This window comes from Lissotriton helveticus, chromosome 2_1, assembly GCF_964261635.1.
Source record: "Lissotriton helveticus chromosome 2_1, aLisHel1.1, whole genome shotgun sequence".
Classification (NCBI taxonomy): Eukaryota; Metazoa; Chordata; class Amphibia; order Caudata; family Salamandridae; genus Lissotriton; species Lissotriton helveticus.
In genome coordinates this window covers 544,950,232-544,977,241 of record NC_136059.1, presented here as the reverse complement: position 1 = coordinate 544,977,241, position 27,010 = coordinate 544,950,232, and the positions used below count along the sequence as shown (strand labels likewise).

The following is a 27,010-nucleotide window of genomic DNA, read 5'->3' as shown; positions in this document are numbered from 1 at the left end:
CAAGATGGGTTACTGACTGCAGGAGTTCACCTTATTCACAATATTAGAAATATTAGAAAAGGTCATAAGTATATACACACTGGGAAAAATAGAACTTAATACTGCCCCCGGTATCGTTGCAGAGAGTATTCTGGTGCACTCAAACTTCTGTTGCTGCTCTACTGCTTTTTAGCCTCACCAGGGTGGACATAGGACTGATGAGGCGGGTTGCTGGTGGGGGAGAGTTGCTATTGGGGTGGGTTTACTGTGCTTGAGTCACATATTTAGGAAATAAGAGGATACATTCTGCTATGACTCTTTAGGCTATGTTGAGCAGGTGATTTTCAGAAAGAAAGGAAACCACGTTTTGCACCAGACATGCTAGGTACGCTCAGTATACAACTATGGTAACTTAAATCTGGGTGGGATTACAGATTTCCAGAACAGGTGGGCACTAGGGTGGGATGCAATTAATGGAGACACGTCTGGGAGCAAATGATGGATATCTTGGATCTACGTTTTGAATATTTGTATAGGAAAAGAATCAGCTGGGATTCGATTGTGAATTTTTGGGGATAGTCAGATTATATCTATAGCAAGGGTGCGTTTTTTTTGTTATTTAGTTTGGTCTGTTTGAGATGGATTAATTCTTTATTTAGTAGCTTAATGTAGCATGAACCAGACCTAACAAGTGGTCAGAACACTTTACAAAGTAAAATAAAAAGGGTAGATGGTAAACAAGAGGGAATGTTTTTAAAAGTCAAAGGGAATGATTAATCGTGGACGGGGGCAGGGTAAGAATTATGTTACAATAGTCGATTGAAGATAGTCTGATGGGCACAAGAGGTCAAGAGGAAAAGTAGTATTGGAACATGAAGGCTTTCAAGTGTCTTCTGAAGGGTTCAAACGAGGTAAGGGTTCTGACTGAAGGTGCCAATGTATTCCACACCTTTGAAGTGTTTTCCAGGAAAGACTATGTTTTTTCTTTCTTGAATGAAGGAGGTTCCAGAAGTAGAGTATGTGAGAGAGGGTTGACCTCCTAAGATGATTCGCTTGAAAGCCAGCAGTTTGGAATGCAATTGTGGAGAGCTTTGTGGGGGATGCGGACTACTTTAACACTACTTAAACCGGCTCCTAGCTTCAGAAGGAAGCCAATTAAGGTTAAGATCAGTTCCTATGCACACACATACGAGTAAACATGAAAGTTCAAAGTATTGTTGGTGAAATGATGGAGGCAAGTAGTGTCTCTTGGAAGTATTCTCTTTGTTCAAATGATACCCAAAAGTCCAGCCGTTAAAATGATAACACTAGGTTATCATCATTTTATTTTTCCGGATTACGGGGCGGACCGACCTTGGCTGTGTCACAGCCGGCAAGGGGAGGAGTGGTAGGCACTTTAGTGGGCATGACTGCTTGGTAATGCGCACTTTGTATGCTCCCCACTAGGCTGCAGTGCACAACCTGGTGAGGAACTTGCACAGGCTCCCACTGCCTGTCGGAGCTTCGAACCACTACACTCCGACCAATCACAACGCTGCATTGCAGCGTTGTAATTGGCTTGGGGAGCCCGTTTGTGCTTCCTGCTTAAAGCGGGAACAGAAGAGGACGAGGCGAGGCGGCTGTCCAAAAGCAATGCAAGTCTTTTTTTTTTTTATGTATTTTCCTATCCCCCCAACCCACCTGAGGTACTTGGTGGCAGCCGCCATTGCCCAGGTCCTGATGCAGGTCCAGTGATCACCAACAAATCTCCGCTTGCACAGAGGTATGGGTTTGTGCTGCACTTTATTTATAGGATAAGGAAGTGAGGAAACTCAGTATACCCTTCTGGGCTTTGGCAGTGAACTCAATGATAAGTACAGAATGCCAACAAGGGATTTTGTAAAAAAAAAATCTTACTCTGATGCAATGCACACGTAATTACTTTGATGTTCAACCCTGATTGGTCTTGAACTCTTGAACAATCAATGCATATGTCAAATTATTGGAAACATGAATATTCAATGAATGAAAACAAAATATATAAAAAAAGACAGGAATATTTTTTCAAGAAAAATACCATTTTTTTTAAGATAAAATTCAAAAGGGTACAGTCAAATACAATCAAGGTTGCAAAACACCATGAGAGAGGATGTAACAGTCTACCTACTCATCACGGATATATACATCTATTCCAAAATAATCAGACAGGTAACAAAACTGAAAAGACAGAAGTTACTTCAAAGCAATGAATGTTTGGGAAATAGATGGATAAGTCGACGTTTCGGTCTGTTGTGGTGTGTTTGTCTGTCAGACCATCTTCAGGACGTACAGTCAATTGCATATACAGACCCTTAGCAGCGGTTCAATGAACAAGTAGGACCAAAACAAGTCTTGATTCCAAGAGGATTGGCAAAAAGGGGGTCGCTGTTGAAACGTTCACTCGAATTTTGAAATCTTGTGCTGCATGTTATAGATGCGTCAATCAATGTGTGTTGCTTAAACAATTATGCTCGAACTTTAAAGTTTCAAAAAATCTCAATGGCGAATCGAGTCTTTAAATGGCGCATAAACTGGCGGATTCTCCTTTTTAGGAGTCATGGCCAGAGAGAATGCGGACATGCAACAAAACAAATATTTATAAAGAGTGTGCAGTGCTACGGACAGGGCAGTTTTAAAGCAAGTGTAGTCCATGGACAACAAGGTCAGAGCAGTTAGCCCTGCTGGCTCCCAAGGACAGGAGTCTGGACTATGGAGTTCACTTGGCTGTGGTTTGAATCTGAACCAGGCTGAGCAAGGAGTTTTTACTCTTAGGCAAGAAAGGCTGGTCAGACTACCACAAAAAGCCCCAGAGAGTTTGCACAGGGGAGAAGGGGCAGTCTTGGTATTATCTAGACCATTGGAGTCTGATATCAGGTGCTTTCTGTCTTCTTTAAAGATGGACCGGTCCCAGTGGTCAGCATGGAGCGGCAACAGTTCGGATTCAGTTCTACAGCTGGACAGACTCCAGGTAATCCGCAGAGAACAGAGCTTCATTTCCCCTGATTGAGGCGAGCAGACCTTCGTAAAGGTCTTCATTTTTTTGCTAGCTATTAATTACAAGGGCTAAGGTTTATAATAATTAAGTTAAATGGCAAGAATTCTGCCCGCAGAATTGTGTGACAAGATAACTGTTCAAATCATAGTTGTGATCTTTGCGTTTAAGTCCGGGTGTAACAGCCTGAAGGCCAGAAGTTGTGAGACCAGTGTTGTGCTGGTGACGCAAACTCAGGTGTACCAAGAAGTGACTTAAGAGTTTGCATGTGGCGCGGTTGCTGGTTTTAATCACTGCCCCACAAACCCTCTGACTTTTTCCAACTTTCTCAACATCTTCAATCCCATCTTGCATCAAGGGACATCAGAGTACACAATCTACATGGTAGAAACTTAAACCAATAGAATTTGAATATGGCGTTAATGCTTAAAGCGGCAGAATTCAATTCGTAGGGTGCTGATGGGAAATATATTGTCGTCTTGTGTGGATACCTGGAAGAATTGCCATTAAAAATATTGCTTTAATGTGCACTTTTAAGGGGTGGGACATAGCAAGCGGTGTCCTGCGCTACATACAATTTGGCAGCCCGGAAAGACCATTTTGTTTACTCAGGTTATAGAGTGGGAGAAATAATGTAAAAGCGGCGGCCACGCTGTGAAACAAATGCTCCTGCTGTGTCTCAGGGAGGAGGCCTTCGGTGCACTCATTGACAGGATGACCCCTGGTGCCCCTCACTGCCACACAAGCCGCTGCCCGTCACAGCAACGCCCCACTATCTTATCGGGCCTCATGATTAATGAATGGAGATTTATCTCGCGCCGCGGCCTATGCATAGCCACAGCAGGGGGCCTATCCCACTGAGTAAACAGGACCCAAGGAGGGAAACAACAGACAAGCTCTTTAATCTCCCCTTGGTGCCACCAAAAGTTATTTTCTCAGTACTTGCGCACACACTTGTACCATGTGGATACAGTGGATTTACCTGCCCTGGCGGTCTGTTCATACACTGCCATCCAAGTGCTGGGGCAAGTGCACAATCCCACGGTTCCACCTGGGGTTCAAGCCGACGGATAGAAGCCCCCACACGCAGTCCCGCCTCTTCCTTGGTGTGCGGGGGTGTTCCCGGTCCTTTCGCACCAGTGCAGTGCGCGCGCCGTTAAACAGCGGCCACTGAATCCTCGGCTGGGCTGTGCATTGCGTTAGGTGTGTGGCTCTTACAATTTAACAATGGTCTGTAAAATATGCTGGTTTGTCAGTACACACTGCAGGCGTTTCAGGTTGAAGGTTCCACATTTAGGAAAGTGCGTGGGTAGGGCGTGTTGTGCATTACCTTTTTCCACATTATGGAGGGAAACAAGTTAAGGCATAAACATAAACCAGTGGCGAGTTGGTTGGAATGGTCGTGTGATAAAGGCGGGACACCTCGAGTATTATGTCTGTAAAATGAGATGCGGAGCTCGCTGGTGTGCGCCTACACTGCCCAGGTGTGCCCGGAAATACCAAAGAGCGGACATTGGAGCTGCTGCTATGAAATACTGCATGTGTGATGAAGGGCGTAAAGCGCCTAATAAATCCCCCACCTACGCCCCCGCTTCTTTCCCTCCCAGGAAGATTCTCATAGATCCCGCCTAGAAGACATGTGTTTGCGAGGCGGGGTGGTCGCTGCCCCTGGCAGGTCAGGAAACAAAAACGGCATCCCAAGCTAACCGGCTCACACCAACATCATGTATGTGCTCTATACAAATCAAACATGTTATTGTGCACAGTTTTACAACTGAAATTAAGCAACAAACTGCACGCTAACAAAACCAGACAATGGGCCCTGTCGTTGTGTTTCATGAGTTAAACATGTGCTGTTTCTCCCTTGCATGTTGCATGCACCAACACACGAACATGGCGTGTGAAAGAAACCAAAAAACAACAAGAGATAAGAAAGGTGGCAGCTGGAGTTAGCAAATCACCTGCCTTCCCTACAACCAAGATCGTGTATCCGCTCCCTGGGCCCTCGAGTTACCGGGGGTGCGCGGCTCCAACGGCACAGTCAGGCCCTGGGTGGAGATGTGGCGGGGCGGCAGCGAGGCCAACAACCTACCACATTCTCACGGACACTCTGGGAAGCTTCTCAGCGCTTTGTAGCGTGCGACCACCGCTCAGAGGCCCGGAGAAAGTGGACAGCTCACACTGCTGGGGAAATGAATGCGAAAGTAATTAACAGGTTTAACACATCAGTATCGAACCGAGTTCCCACCCGCTAATAAACAATCAGCTTTTATTGATTAATTACAACATTTACAATGATTCACTCCATTTTGCAAATCACCTCACAAAAAGAATGTTAAACGTCATTAAATGACTTCATCTCTAGCGCTATAATTCGACCAGTGCCATCTATATAATATACACATTAAAGTGCAAACGTGAACGTGCTGTTGTCAAGTTGCTCGGATGTGCTGTCCTGGTGGTATATGCAAGGTTCATTTCAAGGCTCAACACATCTGGCAGGGAGACGGGAAAGTTTAGTAGAATACGAGAATGTTATAAATGCCAGTGAAAGCGTTAAAACAGGAGCTGCTACAAATACCATAATTACATAAATGGTAACTTAATTAATAAAGTGCAAGGCCTTCAAGTCCGTTTCCGTCAAGCTTCTTATCCGTTTGTGCCATGCGTTTTGTGAATCCCTGCGCTAGTCAGGGACAGACCTAGTTTAAGTCCTGCATTGAACATGCTGCGGTTTCTCGCAGTCATTTTCGATCCTTCCTGAATTCCACGAGGTGTTAACTGGCCTGTGATGGAGGAATGCTTACCTTGCAGTTCACACGCTCCGGGCTGCCCTGGAGACACACGTGACCGCTCTGACCCCTGCCCGCCCTCTCACTGCTCGCCTCCATGTTTGCCTGTTGACTTTGGATTGGAAAAGTAAGCATTTGCTTTGCCAAAGTGTTTTTTTCCTAACTGGACACGTCAAATACAGGTTTGCGAGTCTGTGGAAATCACTTTTCCTTGAAGGAGTTTCCGGGCCTCCCTGGACCGGAAACAAGCATCCTGGGAGAGGTTTCGGAGTATCACGGCTAATCAGCCAGGATAGGTTGCATTCGAATCCAGTGGCATGGCGAGCACGGTACCCACATCTGGGCATAGCAGTCCCACTCGGGTGACAAATGCAAAAAGAACAGCAACAATGTTTGTTTCAGGTCCATGGAGAACATGGCCTGGCAGTTCAGGCTTGACTTTGGCGCCGTAGCTACTGCCCTGACCTCAAGGAGAAATATAAATCTCTTCTTAAAGAGTACAAGAAAGCCATCCTTGTGACTAAGTCTAAGTACTTCTCCGAACAAGTAATCCTTTCGGCCAACAAATCTAAAGAGATTTTCTCCTTGGTCAACAATTTGGCTATTTCTGATCGTGCTTGCCCTAACTTTATTCCCTCTCAGGCCCTCTGTACTTCTTTAAACGACTTCTTCATTGAGAAGATCGTTAAAATTAAATCCAACATTTCTATCACTCCTTTTACCCCACTTTACTCTGCCCCCTCTGTGTCTAATTTTTCCTTCTCCTTTTTTCCACCTCTTTCTTTGGACTCCTTTTTAGTCCTGCTCACAAAAATCAAGTCCGGCTCTCCTACTGACTGTGCCCCTGCTCGCATTCTAAAAACTCTTTTCTTCTTGCCCTGCTACCCCTCTTTCCCTCCTTAATGCTTCCCTCTCCACTGGATCGGTCCCTTCTTCATTTAAATCTGCTATTGTTTCCCCCATTCTTAAAAAACCTGGTCTTGATTCCTCCCTCCCTTCTAACTTCAGGCCCATCTCTCTCCTTCCCTATCTTGCTAAAATTCTGGAATCTTACGTCACTTCTTGTCTTTCCACTTATGTTGAGCAGAACCAACTTCTCGCTTCTCACCAAGCGGGTTTTCGCTCGGGTCATTCGACCGAATCGGTGGTGCTCGCCGTTCTTGACGAGCTGAAAGCCAAGGCCGACACTAATTCTCCCCAAGCTTTAGTTCTCCTCGACCTGTCCGCTGCGTTTGACACGGTCGACCATAACATTCTTTTGGACCGTGTCAGCGCAGCGGGCATTAGAGGTGCTGCCCTTTCCTGGATCACGTCCTTTCTCACAGGACGTTCACAAGCTGTTCACCTCCCCGGTTTTTCTGCCCCTCCCCTCTCGGTGCCCTGTGGGGTTCCCCAAGGCTCTTCCCTTTCTCCTCTTCTCTTCAATCTTTATATCCATCCACTTATCTCCTCTCTTCTTCAGCTGGGGGTCTCGGTGTTTAATTACACAGACGACCTCTAGCTTGTCTTTGACCTTTTTTCTTCTTCTCACTCCCTATCCTTTTTTCGTTCCACCATGGCTTTTATTTCTGGGTGGATGGGCGCCAATCACCTCAAGCTCAACCCAGACAAGACTGAGCTTGTTCTGACTGGCGGCTCATCCAGCCCTTGGTCCTCTGCTTTCTGGCCCCCCTCCCTTGGTCCCCCTCCCACCCCGGTTGCCTCCGTTAAAACACTGGGCATCAAGGTCAGCCAGGACCTGTCCATGCATGGCCAGGTCAGTGCTGTAGTATCTTCCTGTTTTCTTTCCCTTCGGTTGATCCGAAAAATTTCTCGTTTCTTTTCCCTTGAATCTCTTAAAATTATCATTTCTGCCCTCATCACTTCCCGCCTTGATTATGGAAACAGCTTGTTCGTGGGCATTCCTGCCTACGAAACCCGCCGCCTTCAAGCAATCCAAAACCAGGCGGCCCGTCTCATCTTCCACTTGCCCAAAACTCATCATATCACTCCTGTCCTCAAATCCCTTCACTGGTTACCCATTCTGCAGAGATCCTTGTTCAAACTAGGTTGCCTTGTTTACCGGGCCCTTGATCGCTCTGCACCGGCGTTCATCAACTCTCTTATCTCCTCCCACACCCCTGTCCGCACTCTCCGCTCATCTTCTTCTGCCTTTCTCATGGTCCCCCGCTTCCGCAAAACTCGCACTGGTGGGTCTAGATTTTCTGTTCTTGCACCCCGGTTTTGGAATTCCCTCCCTCTTTCTATGCGTTCTATTCCTATCTTTTCACACTTCCGTAAAGCGCTCAAAACATCCTTGTTCGCCTTGGCCTACCCCTGTTAATTCTCCCTGGCCTCGTTTGTTCTGCCCCCCAGACCTCTCAGCGCCAGGAAGCCGTTTGGCCATCGTGCGCTCTACAAATAATTTCATTCATTCATTCATTCATTCATTGACTGTTCCCATGAAGGAACAGGGTCAAGACTGATTTGCATATGGCTGGGTCCAAACTGGGGTGGGGTGGTGAGCAAAAGAATGATGGATTAAACCCAGATCCTTGTGACTGGGGTGAATGTTTGCATTGTCCAGCAAAAAACTATGGATTTATGTAGGCCCAGATCTCAGACTAGGTTTAAATCCATGTTTTGTTCTTTTTTTTGCATTTGTAACACTCAGGTGGCAGGAGTCGAGACTAGAGGGTTGAATTTTCTGGGCCATAACTGCATCTTTCTAGCATAGCTTAAAACTCTTAGAAAACAATAAAATGATCTCTTGCATGTTGTAATGTTTCCTCGTGGTCCCATCTACTCTAGTCTTACACCTGTCTTGTATAAAAGAGGATCTGAAAACGTTAAGACAGAGGTATGAATACCATAAACACATACATAATGTTTAACAACTATCATATCAGAGACTTCTGCAGTTTATGACCCACTATTAATAACCACTGGTTATTCCACTGTGGGCAATACTCAGACTCTTAGCTATATCCCGCCACACACGTAGGACACATCTGGGAACGTTGTGCAAAGTTTTGTGGTTAAATGAGCCCAAACTTCAGCCAAATGTAGGCCATGAACTGAGCAGGGGAGTGCGGCTCTAATGTTAAGAATATGTAGACAAGGGCTTCAGCTGCAGAAGTCTTTGTGAAACCGCATGGAGTCGAAAAGGACAATACACGATGATAGTCGGGTTTTTTGTGAGGAGAGGGAAGCAAGACAGGTTTCTGAAAGACACTAGAGGAGATACGGACCAAATAAAAAAAATCAAGTACTAGCAAAGCCAATAGGGGCTGGATATTGCAAACAGCTGCAATAATATGTTTATTATTTTTTACGACAAACATAGGCCATAAAACTAAAGATCTTAAAAAAAGAAAAATACACACTCAGAAGATAAAAGAAAACAACAGATTTTTACAATATGTGCAGATATTGGTTTCCAAGATGCTAAAAGTACAGGATTATTCCTGCACAAAGTTCGAAAGATAAATCTTTTCCAGACGGGGAGCAGTTAACAGTGTTTCAAACTTTAGTAAGTTAGCAGGCCATCATCAGTACAAGAAAATATTGAGCAGGGAGTTATTAAGCTGCTGAGAGGTCAGTTCAAGAGGTACAAATCAATCTTGAATCCACCTGGTCAGAATGTTGTCCGGGTATCCTGAAACTCCGTCCTGTACAAGACACTTTCTAGAGGTTTAGCCCTTTGGGAATGTTGGCAACACCCACACAGTTGGACTTGCATTTCTAATACCTCTCCCACCCTTCTTGCTTACATATGTTATTGTACTAAAACAGTTGATGTAATTGAAACACATGTAATCTATCATTGTTTCTGGGGTGAGCTGGGGCCATCTGAGAATGCTACAGAACACAAAGCCCATTCATTCCTAAGTGCCTGGAGACACTAGCATCCTTCTTTGCAGCACGTTTGTAGAGCTAGGGATTTCTTCCTCAGCTTGGAAGCTGGTGAAAGAGCTAAGTGAACTAACGATTCCACTTAAGAGTAAAAAAAAGTGATCACATAACGTGTGAAGCTCTCTGATACCTTCGGGTCTAGCTAGCGCTATACAAATTCAAAACAATAACAGGCTCCAAATTCAGTCTTTCGTCCTTACGAGTCGAAAAAAAGGATAAAGTTGGGTAGTAACGTACATATCAGTGCCTAGATCCCAAACAAAAATGGTAGACAGCGCTATGTACAGTTAATTGTGTCATTTTTGTATTCCAAAGCCGTACATAAGTTCGTTCAACAATACTTTTTCCGGGCTAACTAAACCATTTTACATTAAAAGTAATACCCGTGGCGTACACATTCCTTGCACTGGCTTCGTTTTCAAAAACTTAAACCGGCGCGAAATATTTCACGAGTCTCAGGCCACACATCCCCCGCAGCTGGTGAAAGGAGTGCAAGCGGCGCCGAGTGGTGAAGAACAGAGGTGAAATGAGCAACACTGAACAAAAGGCGCGCCCTCTGAAGTGTGGTGGCAGCTTTAACATCTTATCTGTGACGTGGCCGAGGTGCGAATGGCGGTGGTACAAGCTACAGTACGGTACCTGCTAGAGGACTGCAGCAACATGGGGCAGAGGAGGAGCGCGAATGACAAAAGAGAAGTGGGAAGGTGAGAAGCCAAACAAGGAAGGGGCAGGAAGGATCGGGTTGCAGACTCTATGGTCAGAGATCAAAAGATAGCAACACAAGGGGAGCCTTGGAGTGACGAGGCGCTAATTGTCGGTCCTGCAGATGGGCGCGGGGAGGAAGGAACCGGAAGGAACGGCAGGCTGCAGTAATGAGCGTCATTCAATATGTGTGGGAGAATGGACGAGGGGCACTCACTGCAGGTGAATAAACAAACACGGGCCCCTCACTGCAGGTGAATAAACAAACACGGGCCCGCAGTGGGATTGCCCGTTTCTGGCCCTAACAGGAAAGTTATCGGAATACATCACACAGGAGGAGGTCGCCAAAAGTTAGGTAAACTTGCGCACACATGGCCACGCCCACTCTCATCTGGCGTCTAACTTGGGTGCACTCAAAGAAAGATGAAATTAGATGTACTGATAGAAGACAATCCAGATGTGGTGTCGTCCCCGAGACAATTCCTTTCTCAAAATGCCAAAAAACGCCATCACAGTGGCTGGGTTTTCAGGATATGTGTGCCACAGAGCACTCGGTAAATGGAGAATAATAAGGGGAGGGGAACAAGCATGAAACATTAAGTGGAAGGGGAAAGTGCAGGATACAAATACACATTTTACCAGTCAATTTTGCAAAACTCCCATATCAGGCTGAGCGCCAACTGCAGAGTTGCTTGCGACCTGTGCACAACAAGTCCAGAGTCTATGGGCCTGAGAGGAACACAGGCCGGGTGGTTTGCAGAAAGACATTCCGTCGACTTTGCAGAGAGCTGTGGTTGCTTGCCTGATGAGGCCTGGCTGATCCCTGCAATGGTTGATGGGGTGATCCGGCCACCACTGGGCCAAAGATGTGCTGCTCCGTGCAGCGTTTCATACAGCAAAATGGCAGTTTATGACGTCACGCGGCGTTCCCTCTCTCGAGGGTGAATGAAGCATTAAACGTGCCTCTGACCTTTACAACGACCTCCGGCCTAAGTGACATTAAGGAGACAAACGTAGTAATTACCGGGCAGGTGCCCTTGGGGGCCCATCATTCCATCCACCCGATACACCCACTGAGGACTCCAGATATTTGTGGCATTTGACTAGAGTCCAGGCTTTGGAACATATATATATATATATATATATACATATATATACATATATATACATATATATATATATATATACATATATACATATATACATATACACATATATACATATACACATATATACATATATAAATATATATATACATATATATATACATATATATATATATATATATATATATATATATATATATATATATATATATATGTTCCATATGAATTCCGCATTACCTACATCCTTTACTGTTTATATATTCACAAAGATTCAGCCCAGACCAAATTCAAGTTTTAATCAAGAAACAGTTTTTGGGAAAGGCGCCATCCAGAATTCTGATCTGTAGATTCGCCCTGGAAGTATTGATTTGCATTTAAAAAGCCCTGAAGAAGTCCTTCTTTGGGACGAAACGCGTCAGCTGTACGGTGCTTTACAATTGAAAATAAAGACTCTTTGAAGAAAAACATCATCTCTCTGAAAAACGTCATTAATAATGTCAATTGAAATATCTTTTCTTTGTGTGGTGCACCTTTGCGGTTGTTTATATATATATATATATATATATATATATATATATATATATATATATATATATATATATATATATATATATATATATATATATATATATATATATATATTTTTTCTTTTTTTCAGGATCCTCAGACAAGAAGTGAAGGTTAAACTTACCCACTCTCCAGGGGGGAACTGTGAATGCGTGTTCAATCTGCCAGAAATGTCGTTGTATAGCACATTGGACCACGTGATTTAGACTTTGAAAGGTGTCAAGTAAAATATTTCTGCTAGTGACACGTGTGTGTTAATGGGTGTCCCAAAACACATACCCCTTGAACCAGGGTGGCTCAGTGAGTTATTATTTGTGGCGATCCTCGTGGAAAACCCGCTCAGCCTTCCATCTTTACGAAGTCGGTAAACTGCTTACAATTGCATTAGGTATTAGTAAGACCTAATGTTTACAACTCTTAGAGACCGCCGAAGTGTGATATGAAGCGGTATATTAAACAGAAGTCATAATCACTATTTTTATTTCCAGTAGGATTCAAGAATGGATGTCGCAGTGTCGCCTCCAGCTCAAAGCCAGAAAGAATTTACAGCCTTATTCATCAACGGGCCGTTTTGCGAGCCCCTAATAGCGATTCATAGCGAATCGCTATTAAGGACTCGCAAAACGGTATTCATGTAGGAATTGCTAAATAAATAGCGATTCCTACACATTCCTTATTTGCGAGTAGCAAATTGCTAATCGCAAATAAGGAATAACTCCCCATTCATTCCTATGGGCCAAAAGGCCCATAGGAATGAATGGGGAGTATTCCTTATTTGCGATTAGCAATTAGCTAATCACAAGTAAGATAGCGATTTAAAGGGTGCCAGGGGTGTCCAAAGGACACCCTGTAGCACCCCTTAAATGCAAATTGAAACAGGTGTTGCGCACACACATGTCCAAAGGACATGTGTGTGTGCAACATGCAACTTAGAAAAATGCTTTTAAAAGCATTTTTTCAAGTTTTTGCTATTTACCGAGAGGTATAGCGGCCCAAAATTGCATTTTCGCAATTTTAAAATGCTTCATGAATTGCATTTAAGGAATCTCAAATAGAGATTCCTTAAATTCAATTCTTCGCAAATGTGCGAATTCTAAAATAGCGAATTTTGCATTTGGGATGATGAATCCCAAATGCAAAAATTGCACTCGCAAAAGGCAAGATTCTGAGAATCTTGCCCTTTGCGAGTGCAATTTAGCTTGATGAATCAGGCGGATAATCTTCGAATGTGTGTGGAAGAGAGAATAGAATCTTTTGATGTCGAGTCAAAGCTGGTCACATACCAATCAATCCATTCACACCTCTCCTGAGGTGTAAGGTGAAACCCAGCAAAAAAGGTAAAACATCTGGGTATTATTCAGGAATGCAGAAGGACGCCGGAAGCATGGAGGCCACGTGTCGGCGGTGTTTACAGTCTTTTCAGTGCGCTATTTTAGTCAGTTGACAACACTGCTTGTGCCAAGATACGGCCATCGTTTCACCACAGACCCAGACTTCATTTCTCTACTGCAAAGTCTCCCACTCGGACGACAGGAGACTCCTGGCCCGGGATGCAGCGATCGTGGCTTTACAAACCGGAACCACGTGTACAGGAACACTGCCCCGCACAGACTCCCGCGGACATCAAGCATCAACTTGAAAATAGAACTATTTGGAGAAAAAGTGGATTCCCAACATTCTGGCAATGTCCTTCCGACAGATGTTTCCCCATCCAAGGGGCCGCAAGGTGGCACTCAGTCATGACAAGGATTTGCTGCAGTTTCTCCCTTTCCAGTTCTCAGCAGCCCCCGACGTTTGATCCATAGGGTCCACTGTGCTGTAAGACTGGCCCATGCACACACCCTCACAGACGGCTGGGGCAGAACGAGGCGCCTGGGCAGACCCTTACAGAGCAGCTGCAACCGAAGGTAGCAAACAAATCAATGTTTACATCGAACATACTTTAACCTGGCTGGTACCGACACATTCCGACTCTGGGGCTGTGTCCGTTCGCAGGTCCCAGAGCCCTAATTTAAGCAACGCCTGGAATGACAACATGCGCTCTGCAGTCATTGGACTTTCATGCACCGTAAAGACAATAGACCAAAACAGGGCAGGTTATTATTTTTGTACTAGAATTTGCTAATTTACACAATGAATTTGTTTTTGGCAAATAATCAGGATTCCTTCCCTAAAGGTGCATTTTGAGTAGGAAATATTTTAATTCCGATTATGACCGTAGCGTTTTGCTAAGCAATTTGACCACAACTGAATCTGTCCTGATTCAGTTTTTAATTTTTAAATGTTTGTAAATGAGACCATTTTGGTTGTTTTTTTCCCCATTTCCTTTTCTATTAACAGAATAAACAAATAATGCATTGTTAAAAAAAAAAACATACTTTAACCTATCCCGATGCAATATGGCACCCGGTACTAACCGGAAGCTGTTGTCCATCAGCAGGCCCACCGCGTTTGGCCAGCCCACTCCATCAGACAGATCTAGCCAAGGAGCCAGGCTGCCACAGGGAACGTAGAGGAATATTCACACCGATACCTCTGAGCCGTACTGGCAAACGAGGGGGTGGGCCGAAAACAATGTTACGTTTCACTCTCCACGCGTGCCCCCGCATGGGTCACAACAGAAAGGGTCGAGGGTTCACACACCAGAGGGTCACTAGAGATAGGGCCGGGTAAACCCACTGCCAGACACGAACTTCTGCTGTTAATCCGGCGGCCTGATAACCAACGTGGTCTGCTTTTCAATGCGCCTGACAAACAGCACAGGCTTCCAGAGATTTACTCAACAAACTGCCCGACAAACAGCATATACTGCCACTGTTTGAGCAGCTGCCTGTTAAACTGAGTGTCTATCTATACGTGGCTGCCGGGTACATAGGGGGTGTGTGCAAGGGGTGCCCGGCTCCCCTGAGTGGTGGTAGTGAGGCCTCACAGATTAGGTTTAGGGCTTCAGCAGGGTTTGAGAAACTTGCGGCCATACAAGACGTTTCCCACAGATTCAGCAACGACTGCGGCGAGGTCAAAATACCCCCGTGTACAAGAGTAAATAAACTCCCACCAAAATAGCGTCAACAATTCAAGGTAGGTAAAGGAAAGGGCCAGTCGCAGCATGTAGAGAGACGTGGGAAAGAAAGAGAGAGTGCAAGTGTGATTGTGAGTGAATGAGCGAGAGAGAAAGGGAGTGAGTGTGTTTGTCCATAAAATACTTTAATCATATAGCAATAATGTGAAAAATAAATGCTTTGCCACTCATACGTCACAATTTAAAGGTAGTGGGTGACCCAATATACCCTTGCGGGTTTGGGCAGATAATGAAAAAGTAAAATACCAAAAAGGGAATTTATTTCAAAGAAAAAGTTACAGAAGTCAGATTGGAACAAATCTATATTAAGATCATCAGACTTAACCTCATTGGGACCTGTACAAAATTAATCTCAAACCACCTCTTTTTAAGTGAGATATAGAATCAATCAGAATGAAAGTAGCGACATAGGTAATCTTATATGAAAAAGATTTTTATGTATGCAAATATATTTAAAATTCGAAGGGTACAAAATAAATCACTGATTCAATCAAACATTCAAATGTCAAAGGAATAATTAAATTGTCCTATTTAACATCTGAAAACAAGTCCAATCTAAAAAATCATAAAAAATGACTACTAATTTCATTAGTAAGTGTCAGATGTGTGGTTGGAAACCTGCGAAGAGATGGACTCAACGGTCGACGTTTCGGTCTTATATTGTTACATCCTAAGATCTTCTTCAGGACAACATATAATTGTGACGGTGACCCCCTATAAAGACACAATATAAAACATTACTATCATATCTTATTCATTCCTAGTTACCTAAAACCAAAGTGAATGAAGGTTGAAAAATGAAAAATGGCAACAATACCTGAATTCAGAGAAAAACCACTGTTTGCATTCCAACGTGGGCAAAACCTACGTACCTTCAGAGAAGCAAAAATACTCAAGGATAAACTGAAAGTCAGAGGCTATCCCAACAAACTTCTCAAAAATTCGCTTAAAAGGGCTTGGTACAATAATAGGGATGCACTGTTAGAAACCAAATCAAAACCTGATCTTAAACCCCTTTGTTTGTATCACAACATTCGGTACAGTTACAAACCAACTGAAGACAATTGTCAATAAACACTGGTCTTTACTAGCAACAATACCTGAATTCAGAGAAAAAACACTGTTTGCATTCAAACGTGGGCAAAACCCACGTGATCGATTGGTCCACGCATATGAAACACCAACAACCAACACAGTGGACAATATGACACAATTGGCACCTGTCAAGGGCCATTTCAAATGTCATGGCTGTTTAGCATGTGCTTCAACAAGCAACATCAAAAGCTTTGAGCTCAATGGAAAAACTACCACAATCAAGCACTTTTCCAACTGCAAAACCACCAATGTGGTCTATTGCATTAGGTGTCCATGTGGTCTGCCCTATATAGGGAAAACAACGTAAATGGTGAAGCAAAGAAAACTTCAACACCAATCTAGGATTAGGTGTAAAGTAGAAAATGCCCCACTTGTAGACCACTATATTCGACAGAAACATACTGACAAAGAAATGGAATGGTGGGTACTCGAAGTGGTTAAACTAACCATTAGACAAAATAATGTCAACAATGCGTTAACATTTAAAGAAAATCGCTGGATTGATACAACAGACAGTGTCAAAAATGGTCTGAACTCTGCTACTGAATGGCAAACATTGGCCTGTAAGATGTAAATAACTATTCATTTCCATCCTGATCCCATATTGATTCAATGCATCAACATGTTTTCAAAAAGGTATAGTGGTATTCTAGCAAGACTGGTTTAGGATGTCCGGAACTGACATGAACAACTCCTTTTGTTATATATTTTCACAGTGTGTGTTCACAAACAACTAAGATGTTCCATTAACTTGCTAAACTTTCTAGATTGTGAGCACGATCAATGTGACAGTTTTGTCTATATACGTAGCCATGACATTGCCTAAGGTTTTTTGCAATATATCAGCTATGGCATCCTTATCTTAAATTCCCTAACTTTATCAGCTGGAGAACTTAGTACATTAATCTGTAGCCTCAATGTGGTGATGTGTCCAATTATTGTCAATTCCTAAAAATGTTGTATAGCTATGATTTATCGTCGTCACTATGACACAGTTTCAGAAGCACGTGCCATTATTAAATATTGCCAATATTTCATGCTATTTACATGTGATTTAGTGTACTAGTACATATTGATCATGTATAAACAATATAATGAATACTGAGGCACTAATTGTATCACTGCTGTCAAGGTTCTACTATACAGTCCCGGCAAGAATTTGACCATTATAAGATGGCCGCCATGCAGCATCCCTAGGAATAAGTCACGATCCCTTGACGTATGATTACAACATCGTCGGTAATACACCATGTTAATTTTGTCAAGACATCACCAATATTGACAATGGATATTTATTCATTTGGCAATTTCAGTATTTGTGTGTTCAATCTATTTTTTTAATTACTTAAATATTTCCGTATTTGAATGTTCATCTCACTCGATGACGGTTAAAAGTCTCGAGAGTACACAATAGACTCTCGAAAGATTGATATGAATATCACTACAAGCAGGCCAGTCACTAGTCACGAGAGAATGCAATAGATGCCCTGGTAAAACTCTTGATAGATTGCCATTAACACCACTACAAGATGGCCGCCACACACGAGCCGTTTCCCATTACCTATATAAATTGCGTCACACGCCAACCCAGCCATTTATCGACTTTGAGGCTAATCGGTTCGGCATCGTTACACCTTTGAATGTGGAGGAGTTTTTGCTCGAGGTAAGCTTATACCCACAAGCGCACTCTTTGAGACAGAATTGTTACGGGCAATCTCTAATCAAGATTCTCTTTGAGAATTTATTTCGTCCTTGCCTCCTAACGCTTTAAATTTTCAAGTTTCCCAGTACATTCTGGGAGTCAGAGGCTTCTTTAAATGCTCTAAATTATCACAGTACTGTCTGGGATTTAGAGACTTATAGATCTTCACTTAGCGTAACATGAAATGTTCATTAATTTAAGCATGGTTAGATAAAGCTAGACATCGTCTTCTGACCCTATCCGGACTATTGCATCTGTATTTGGCTATCACGCCATGTGGCAATAATAGCCATGTGGCATCAATAACGCAACACCAATATCCTCATAGGAATGCTTTCATTTACACTTCTATGTTTGCTCTCTAATTATAGATTCAGTCGAAGAGCAATTCTATATTGGAAAACAACAGGAAGCAATATTTAACAAATCTTTGGACAAGAAGTCCTTTCACTAGAGGACACAGGTAAATTCTTTTTCCCCTTCGACAACTTACAAAAAGAAAGAATGCGACTTTGTCCATTCTAAATCAGGATCTCAATTTATATTGCAGAATATTCCAGATGGTCCTGAAGTCTATCCGATCTTAGCTTGTGAGGTTTCAGTTGTACTAAAATTATCCTTTACTCAAGTAAGTCGGTCAGACATATAAGAAAGAGTCCAATTCATTTATGAATCAAATTTTGATTAATTGATTCTTATGTTTTAGGATATCTCTGACGGCTCACAATTCGTTATATATTGAGTGCGGGAACGTAAGCCCCCATCAGTTCCCACAAGTAAGTGGAATTTGAAACATACCCTCATTCCATGAACTCTAGGCATTGATTAGATCGCCACTTCTATTTATAGTGATGAATAATTAATACTGCCAGATCGAATTTTAACCATTACTTTGGACTCTGTAGTATGTTACATACCTCTTTAGTGACAAAAGTGAACAGTAAATCAAATGTGATAATGATTTTGATGAGATGTAATTGTTTACAATGTATCTCTTTGACAAATTGATATGTGGTCAAGAGTTGTGCTTCAACTATAGGCTAAGGAAGACTGTAGAAAATAAGAAAAGTATCTGTTTACAATGTTGCTCTCTGATAGACTAAGATGATGTTATTATGAATATCGGTATAATTACATGCCCTAAAACCTTTGGAATTAGGACAGTTACAATTTTTCATGAAATCTGACACAATGATATATATCAGATGTTTATATGTTAAGTTTCTCAAAATAGCTCACACACGGGTTATATGTATTTTTAATTTTTCAACCTTCATTCACTTTGGTTTTAGGTAACTAGGAATGAATAAGATATGATAGTAATGTTTTATATTGTGTCTTTATAGGGGGTCACCGTCACAATATATGTTGTCCTGAGGAAGGTCTTAGGATTTAACAATATAAGACCGAAACGTCGACCGTTGAGTCCATCTCTTTGCTGGTTTCCAACCACACATCTGACACTTACTAATGAAAGTAGTAGTCATTTGTTATGATTTTTTAGATTGGACTTGTTTTCAGATGTTAAATAGGACAATTTAATTATTCCTTTGACATTTGAATGTTTGATTGAATCAGTGATTTATTTTGTACCCTTCGAATTTTAAATATATTTGCATACATAAAAATCTTTTTCATATAAAATTACTTGTGTCGGTACTTTCATTCTGATTGATTCTATATCTCACTTAAAAAGAGGTGGTTTGAGATTAATTTTGTACAGGTCCCAACGAGGTTAAGTCTGATGATCTTAATATAGATTTGTTCCAATCCGACTTCTGTAACTTTTTCTTTGAAATAAATTCCCTTGCTGGTATTTTACTTTTTCATTCACTCATACGTCACAGCATCTAGGTATCCTCCTGCCAGAATCCATCCTCTCAATCTCATGTTTTTAACCGCTTTCGCCAGTCCGCCTGTCTAACGATCTAAAGGCAGGAACCAGCTTGGTTTGTTCGACAAATACATCCAGTGTGATATCGTTTGACTAAACGCCTTCAATCACTATGTGTTTTTAGTTTTTTCAGCGTCTTCTCTACCTGAAGTGCCAGGCCAAGTACGCCTAGAATGAAGTCTGCTGGGTTGCGATTGACCATTGACCAACAACTTCGTGAATCCCCAATCCCCACACTTGGAGCACCAGCAGTTCGTGAATCGTGACCACCTTCAATGGATATCCTTACAGATTTGTGGAAATGAAATGCCAACCTCCCCCAAGGTAAGCCAATCTTCTACCTTTTAGTGGGCTATTCTGTGTGAACAGCTCCATTCTGTTGGACTCTCGGTCCGTCTGACATAAGCAAGAGCAATTAATTAGCCTGGTGCCCGTCACAGTTACAGTCCACATAAGCACGCCATCCCCACCAATTCAGAAAAATGGCCCTGTGTCTCTGTGGTCTGAAATGCTTACACCTGGTGCAGCAACACATGTTGGGAGTGGAAGGCCCTTTGCAAAGGTTGACTGGTCCTTCTGTAGCTTATTGCTACATTTGGGTGTTAAACTGGTACTAATGAGGTGCAGCTAATGCCCAGACAGTGTTAACTTTAAACATACCAAAATAATGAAGTAAACCTTTCACAAAATGCTGCATATTTTGACTATTTTGACACAATTTATTGAACCTGGACACATAATTTGGCCTCCCCTGCCACATAATTCCAGTGGCCCTGGATATAGCCAAAGACTTCTAGTGGTGTCTTTATGGAATTCACACTTCTCACAAATGGAGGACGAGGCCATAGTCTCTCAAAGGTTGCTCACAGCCTGGTGTGATGCTCTTGGTTGAATGATGCATATATTTTATTTTTAGAGTTTTATATAGCACTAGCTTAACCCGTAGGCATCAGAGTGCTTTGCATACACACCGTAAACAGCAGAAGGACATTACTTTACAAAGTGAGCTGGCAGAGAGAAAGCAAACCAAAGAAAAAATACAGCAAGGGAGATAAATATGCAGTGCAGCGGAGGGGGAGAGAGCAATAAAAAAAGAAAAAGGTGAAAATGACATAGGCCGGTCACCCACTTTCCTTGAATGTCCGGGGAGAGAGGAGACAACTCAGATATAGTAGTCTAGGTAGGTTGACGTTGGTCATGAAATTATTTGTTTAGGAGATGGAGTTTCAGGTCCCTTTTGAAACAGGAGAAGGAGGGGTTGCATCTGAGGATTCCAGGGAGAGCGTTCCATATCTGGAGGACATCGCTGACAGGCCACACTGTTGTATATCATCGACAGACCTGCTCTACAGGGCAGACTATCAGACACCAAGAAATGGATGGAAATGTTTGACCAATTGTTTACAGTTCATGGAAGCCAGGGATAATAGGTTGACACAGGCTTGACATAGATGAACTGTAAACCTACTACAGTAAACATATACAATATACCACAATCAAGATTCAGGGAAATAATCAAAGAAATAGATGTAAAAGTTCTAGGCCTGAGATTTCCAGGTTCTAAAGAGATATCAGGCAGGAGAGAGTTATACAAAGAAATCGAAAGGCCCGCAAAAATTAGAGTGATTCCCAATGACAACATATTTATATTCGGAGAACCACTCAGTGGAGCTACAGTTAATAACCAATAACCAAAAAACGCTACACTCTCTGCAGACAATATGCATTTGATCTAATCTGAATGCCAAATATTTCAATCCAAACCAAATACATATCCAGGCCATAAACTAAATATACATATACTACTCTGACAAACTGCCAAAAGACTTGACCAATAACCAACCGCAAAAAGCAAGACGCAAATATCAATCTTTACAAAAGGGGAAAGAAGATGAAATCACCCAATAAAACAGCAAAGTCAACACAGGGTAAAATTGAACCCTACCCAACCGCAGGCATCGGAGCTGCGCGGACTAATGTTTGAGGTTTAATGAGGAGGACCGGATGAGTCTCTAGCAAAAATCCCCACAACTCTCACCCATGAAAGGTTGAAAACTGTCAGCATATTAAATCTGGGTTAAAATCAGGCCAGCACTTAAACATTAACTTGACAACCACCAATTAGTGAGCGGAAAAGGATAACATATCGTAGGCCTAAAAGAAATATAGTTCAGAGGCAACTAGGTTACCATTGTGGACAAACTGCTCCCACATGCATTTAAATGAATCCATAAGAAAAAGGGAAATGGGGAGAGGGAAGGTAGTGGTATTTACCAATGAACTACCATGTTGTGAAATGCATCATTTGACAGAAGAGTTGTATGGTGCACTCCGATACATCACTTGTTGTCACGGTTATTTACCACCCTGGCCATAGGTTCATCGTGTGGCACTAATAGACATGGACCTATCTGCATTAGAAGGCAAAGTGCCTCATGGCATTCTACCAAGAAGCCCAAAAGAAGGGGGCTGAATCACAGGCACAGCCTTGAACTGGATATTTTATTTCTCCATAAATGAAATTAACTAATCAGGATCACAGCACTTGAGTCCTAAAGGCTCAAGCGTTGTGGACCAAGGTTCCATCATCCATACCAGCCAAAGTCCCTCAGGGTGGGGCTAACCAGATCTCTAGTCAAGGTCCCCTAGACCACTGCACTATGGTCTACCTACAAACCAATAGGCTTTAAAAGCGGCAAAATCAGGCTCTTAATAATGGAAACAAGACCAGATAAAAAGTCAACATTGAAAGTACTTCATTGGCTCACAGTGGGAGTGAGAATCAAATTGCAGGCATTGTCAAACTAAACAGTCCTCGCCCATGTACAGTAGAGTGGCTACTGTGCATCATGGTTGAAAATATATATAATATTTTTTAAATGCGTTATGACGCATCCAACATGGACCGCATCTTAGCACTTTTTTTTTTCTATTGAGCTTCGGCCACACCGCTGTACAACAGCCGCATGAGACAAGTTATTTTCAGTGAATAGAGTTGGCAGGCGTGCGGATATAAAGTGCTATATTAAAACAAGCTATTGTATTAAAATAAGGTATTACTGATCATTCCTAGTGAACTTGCCCCCAAAGTTCGATGCTAACCAGGCCACATTAACCCAACACTCGGCAGCAATTGTCCATCCAATGCTGAATCATCAAGGTGCGGGCGGTACCAAGACCAAGTCAGACCGAGTGGGTACAGACCCAGCTTATCTTCCAGACTACTTAACTCAATAATGCCTTCACTGCAGAGGTTTACATTTACATTCTGCGTTGTTCTAATAACATTTTGTCTTAACATTTTTCCAAATTCATGGTTTGTTGTTTTTTCAATATTTATTTTCATCATGTTTTGTATTATTCTTGATTTACCAGTTTGGCCACCCCTTACTTCATGCTTTAGGAAAGGGACAGGGAATGTGTGGTGATGCTGGTTACGTTGTATGTGAGCAAAATATGCAACAAACTATATCACCAACTATGTGGCATAACGCCCAGAGACGCCGCCTTTGGAGCTGGAGAACCAGGTTCGAGTTTTGGCCTCGCTCAACATCCTGTGATTCTTCGCAAATCACAATCTCCCTGTGCCTCCAAAAATAAGGTCTGTGTCCTTGTGTAATGTAACTGGTGCTCATGTACAGCGCTCCGATGTCACTGTATACAATTCCACTACAGAATGAAACTTTTGAAAATGAGGCAGCTCCTAAATGCAGACGGTGGAGGCAGAGTTTTGCTTAAATAGTGACTATTTTTACAAAAAGCCTTCGATTTCCACATCGCTTTTCCGATGTGCGAGTTGGGCCCTTTGACTAGACTCCTGTGTCCCAGCGTGCATCTCGGTCCTTGGGAATCGTGACGCACTTTGCCGTTTACACCATCTATTCTAAAGGGTTCTTAGCCCGCTGGCAGTTTGAAAGCCCTCGGACTGGCTCCCGGGTGCCAGGGCGCTGGCTGCACGTGCTCTGCATGCGCACGTGGCCATCCCTTCCTGCCTGGCCCCGCCGTGCTCGACGCTGGGCTCCGACGCAATCATCCGCTCACATCCAGCGTTATTGTTAATAAGACGTGTTTTTCAATGCAATTTTTCCAATGTGTTTTACTCTTTTCAAAGGTTCGACGAGATCAAAGTGTAACATGCGGCTTCTAAAACGGATGTTTGTTCCGTTCATCCTAATCAGGCGGTTTCCAAAATTACCTCAAATTACAGCACACACTTCCTGTTTAACTATTCACAAAGCTAGCCATTAGCAAGAGCTTCAAAGCTTAGGTGTTTTTTTTCTGTAAACCCCCTTCTCTTTCCCAAGCCTGGATTGTATTGGAGGCTATTTTTATTTGTAATTAAGTGCTGTCCATGCAAAGGGGTTGGAACCATCTCTGGATAGCGGTATGAGAGGATACCACAGACTAGGCGTATTAGGACACTGGTCTATGCGGATACGAAGGCGGTCAGAAGTATTTCATCATGGTCTGTTGTGGCCATTATGAAAAAGCATCTCAAATCACCAAAAAAGGGTGGAATACCACTGCTAGAAATATGTTGAGAATATGGGCCACATTACCGCCATCCCTTCGGAGACTGGACAGGCCCGACTATCTGTTGGCGGTCCTGCCATTGGAACCACAATGTGACCACCTTGTGCGTATCCTTTCTATTGCGGCATGTGATTCGGGCTGCAGCACACGCCGCAGTACAAAATATACACATTCATCATATCCCTGCATTATCTGCCTCATGATGCAGGGATATGCACATACTGGAGGTCCAGGGTGGAAGGGGGGACCCTAAAGTCCCTTTCCACCAGCCTTCTCATGGCGAGTTATCCGCCATGAAACGGTTTATGGAAACTGACATTGTAATGCATACGGCGGTGCCTGAGCAGGCACCACCAGCATTGTAGGCATTACAGACCTTTGGCAGTCCGACGGGCTCCTCGATTCCGTTGGATTAGTGTTGGACTGTCTTTCCGCCCAGACCATCCGCCAGCCATCGTAATGAAGTAGCGGTCTTACATGGTCTGAAGGCGGTGGGACCCCACCGATGGGATCACGATGGAAAAGTCAGCCCCATAGTGAGCAAGATTCCTGAGCATGAATAAACAGCAAGTGAGTATCAGGGACGAATTGCCTGATGCTATGGCTCCAAACGTGTGGGACAACACCGAAGGAGAGATCTGTGATCTGACCTTCTCCCTTTTAAAAAAAATTTTTTTTTATTGTTATTGCATAGCAATAAATGAATATATTTTTCCCGACAATAATTATAACAGAGGAATTCATTAATGAAAAATAATTTCAGACTAAAGAAACATTTAAGAATAAATGTGTATTGAGCTATCTCAATCTTTTTAAAATTTCTCGGTATTCAATGAATCAGATAAACACTTCCCAGATTTTCTCCCTTCTTTTCAGTGCGCTAGGTCCTCTTAGTTTAGCTAATGCTAGTTCCATTGTATAAATTTCGTTAACCAGAGCCCACCACTCCATAACATGTGGAGGCTCAATGGAAATCCAAGACCTAGCTACAACTAGCCTTGCACAAGCATATACTATAGAAATCAAATCTTTATGTACACTGTTAGAGTCTTGTATATCGAGTAAAATCAGATGAGCAGAAAGCGGCGGGGATATAATTTGTTTCTTACTTAAAGCATCTTTTATTCTCTTCCAGAATGGGATTAACGCGGGACAAGAGAAAAGCATATGCTCGATGTCAGCTGCTTCAAGATCACATTTAGAACACTTAGTGCGTTCATTGGGCTGATTATTTGGTGACCAGCTGGAAATTCTTTGGGGGGTATAATATAATTGGCAGATGGTTCTGTAAGATTGTAACCTTATGTTAGAAGACTGGACCACTTGATTGGTTTGACAGAGAGAGGCAGAAATCGGATTAGGAGTGATGTTAATTCCCAATCGGTCAGACCATTTAGATGCCATCTTTCCACAATCGTCTATCTTACCTAGATTTAAATAACCGTCGCTTTCACTTATAAGTGATTTAGTTCGACCCGAGTATAGGCATTTTAAAGTATCTGAGTAACCAACTTCATTAATTTTCATTTTCCGAACTAGAAAATCCTGGATTTTAATATATTTAAAGTACATACCATCATTCACTTTATATAGAAGTTTTAATGAGGTAAATACTAATAAGCCATCAGAGCCATAAAGATCCCCCAAAGCATTAATGCCATGCCCTGCCCATAAAATCCCCGCTCCGTCTGAAAAAATTCCAGGCAATCCTGGATTCCCCCATAATTGTAATTCTGCATTAAAAAAGAAATCTTATGCATAATCATAATTGGATTCCAAATTTTTGTTATGTGTCTAGCGGTCTTAAACTTGACTCGTTTAAAGTAGTTTGGGTCGTGAGTTCGAAACAAAAATTGTTTACAATCAGATCCTAGCATAAATTGATGGAAAAATAGTGAGCTTTCATTTTTAAGAAGGCTGCGGATTCTACGAAAGAAGGTTGCAAAAAAACATACTTTATAACCTGGGAAAGTTAAACCTCCCTTTTCGACTGGCAGTTTCAGGAGCTTAATTGATCTGCGCGCTTTTTTGTATCCCCACACAAAACTACTACAAATCCCATCCAATTAAAAAAAAAAAAAAGATTAGGTTGCAATGGAATTGATCTAAATAAATAAAGGAATTTAGGCACAATTTTCATTTTGATTAAATTGATACGCCCAACCAAACTGAGTGGTATCTTATGCCAATTTTTTAAAAAAAGTGTTACTTCCTTCAGCAGTGAATCATAGTTCAGTGGAATTATTTCATCAATATTCGCCGCTATCTTTATTCCCAAATAAATAGCATTTGAACACTGGCCTAGAACCGGTACTGCAGGTTTATAGTTTGCAATAACTTGAGTTTTGTTTACATTCAGTTTGTATCCTGAAACATCCCCAAATCTTTTCGCTTCCAGCATTATCCCTGGGATAGCTTTGACTACGTCTGTGGTGAATATCGCAATATCATCCGCATATGCGGTTATTTTTAAACTATTCCCAGCATGTTGTAGGGGGATGATATCGTCTTGAGTCAACAATGAATTTAAAAATGGCTCCATGGAAAGGGCGAAGAGCAAGGGTGACAAAGGGCACCCTTGCCTTGTTCCCCTTTCTATTGGGAAATTGGAAGAACTCGTACCTGCATAAGTTATCTTGGCCATCGGTTGATCATAC

At 42.5% G+C, this 27,010-nt stretch overlaps 1 protein-coding gene across 1 annotated transcript in view; it reads right to left on the bottom strand.

Annotated features, from left to right (window-relative positions):
• LHFPL2 (LHFPL tetraspan subfamily member 2) overlaps positions 1-27,010 on the bottom strand; it is a 390,647-nt gene that overhangs the window by 259,684 nt on the left and 103,953 nt on the right. The gene's annotated exons all lie outside the window — the stretch shown is intronic.